Here is a 2,869-nt window from a genome sequence, read left to right as displayed (position 1 = left end):
GCTGTGTGACGTCAGAGCGGACTCAGCACGTCTCACACACACGCACACACACAGCCCCGCCCCCCAACACACGCACACATACATAGCCCCGCCCCCCACACACCACACAGCCCCGCCCCCCAACACACACACACACACAGCCCCGCCCCCAACACACACCACACAGCCCCGCCCCCAACACACACCACACAGCCCCGCCCCCAACACACACCACACACAGCCCCGCCCCCCACACACACCACACAGCCCCGCCCCCAACACACACCACACAGCCCCGCCCCCAACACACACCACACACAGCCCCGCCCCCCAACACACACCACACAGCCCCGCCCCCAACACACACCACACAGCCCCGCCCCCAACACACACCACACAGCCCCGCCCCCCCACACACCACACACACAGCCCCGCCCCCAACACACACCACACACCCCCCCCCACACACACCACACACAGCCCCGCCCCCCACACACACCACACAGCCCCGCCCCCCAACACACACCACACACAGCCCCGCCCCCCCACACACCACACAGCCCCGCCTCCCAACACACACCACACAGCCCCCCCCCACACACCACACAGCCCCCCCCAACACACCACACAGCCCCCCCCAACACACACCCCACCCCCAACACACACAGCCCACACACACACAACTCCCCCCCCCCACCACCAACACACCACACAGCTGCCCCCCCCCCCCCAACACACACACAGCTGCCCCCCAACACACACCACACAGCTCCCCCCCCCCACACACACAGCTGCCCCCCCCCACACACACAGCTGCCCCCCCTCAACACACACACAGCTGCCCCCCCAACACACAGCTGCCCCCCCAACACACACACACAGCGCCCCCCAACACACACACAGCTGCCCCCCCACACACACACAGCTGCCCCCCCCCCACACACACACACAGCTGCCCCCCCCCCCCCCCCCAACACACACACACAGCTGCCCCCCCCCCCCCCCCCCCCCACACACACACACACACTGCATGCACAGCTCCTCCACCCCCCTCTTTATTGGGTTAGAGAGCCTCATTGATAGTCCCATCTGACAATAGCACAATGTGTCCAAAGTCCTGGCAGATTTGCAGAATTCTGTGTTTTTATTTTACAGCAAAGCGAGTAGGCGACACATTTTTGCTGCTATTTCTGCTGAAATAAATATTGGCATTATAAATATCTCAGAAATGTCACTGTGGGAAGCACACACTGGTCTGAATGAAAACATGCAAGACGTTTTCCCGTGGGATGGTTTTCCTTAAAATTAATAAGAGGAACCATTTTCTGCACAAATACATCGATCGACGTTCTCAAAAGGCCAGGTCAGTTTTGTTCTGCCCTGCGATCAACCGATATTAAAAGATCATAGAAAGAAAAAAAAGTCTTCGCCTTGATTCCAAGCTGCATTTGTCAAAACATCAAAGCAAAAGTAATTGCAATTATCCAGTGCCAAGAAACAGTATGCGTAAGACTGACATAGAACTGATCTACTCGCAGTCAATACAATGCGTATTTTTCACTCTCCTACGTCATAATTCAGGCCTCTCCACCCACCCACACACTGACTTTGCTAATTTGATTCTTTATTAAGGAATGCATCTTTATTCCACCATTTTGAATGCATTGTGCATTCACGTGCAACACTTGATAGTGAGTTAGTGTTATCCCACTCATTCCCTCCGCCTACTCTCTTCTGTTTGTTTGTTGGTCTGTTTGGGACATTGCTGCGCGCAATCGGCTGCCGCGTTCGCCCACAAATATACAGTCAATTCACTTTACAGTCTATTCTGTGAAGCGCTTTGGGACGTCTAGAAGACGTGAAAAGCACTATATCAAATGCAAGGATTATTAATATTATTGTTTAATTTGCTACATATGTGTTTTACCATTGTCTTCAACCCTTGCTTTTCTTTCAAAACTACTGTATCTGGTTTAGACTCGTTTTGCCTCATCCATCCCTTTATCGGAATTTGAAACCACCCTCCTCAGTTCGTTTTGCTCTGAAAGCATTTTGAAGTTTGATCGCACGCATTAATTTTCTGTGAAATTGAGTCAGATTGCAACGCAGAAGATGGGTGTGGATTCCGGAACAAGGCATTCTTGGAAGAAATACATTTGAGATTGCCCTCAATTCAGCAATGCCGTGTTGCGTTTGGCTCCACACAGTCGCTGTTTCTGCCGATCTCACGGAAAGCACATGAGGCAGAAACGGTTAGCAAGTAGAGCAAGCATATAATGGAGCTACACCGCTTAGTTGGATAAACTCAAATCAATAAATTTCAAAAAGACCGGTGAAAAGCAAGGGAATGATTACTGCTGAAATATTGACAGGAATAATAACAATCCTAGCACTCGATGTAGTGTCACTCGTAAATCATGGTTTACAAATCCATAGTTCTTTCAACCCTGCTCTATGGCTTTGAGTCCTGGGTTACTTAGAGAAGTCACCTTGAAACTTTTGATCGTTTCTACCTACGTTCCTGGCCTAAAATCCTTCAAATTTGCTGTGATGATTGCAAAAACAATGTGTTTTTCAAAATTATTTGTCTAAAGTTTGTTTGTTTTGAACCTATGGTTAAAGCCCAACTTCCCTGCACTCCTCTGCACATCCCAACCTCTCTGACCTCCTCTTTCCTCAAAACAGCACTTGTTTCCTTTGTTCCTCCGGGCCTGACCTCCTTGTCCTCCGAATCCTCCGCTCCACCCTCGGCGGCCGTGCCTTCAGCCACTATGCCTCGAGGCTCTGGGACTGCCTTCCTCACTCCTTTCGTCTCGCTCCCTCCCTTCCCATTTTCAGGTCTCTGCTGAAGACCTTTCTTTTCGACCGCACCTTTGGTCACCTTCCCCCC

The sequence above is a fragment of the Callorhinchus milii genome, unplaced genomic scaffold (genome assembly GCF_018977255.1).
Source record: "Callorhinchus milii isolate IMCB2004 unplaced genomic scaffold, IMCB_Cmil_1.0 Scaffold20, whole genome shotgun sequence".
Taxonomy (NCBI): domain Eukaryota; kingdom Metazoa; phylum Chordata; class Chondrichthyes; order Chimaeriformes; family Callorhinchidae; genus Callorhinchus; species Callorhinchus milii.
The sequence above is the reverse complement of the archived record's forward strand: the minus strand, read 5'-3'. Positions refer to the sequence as shown.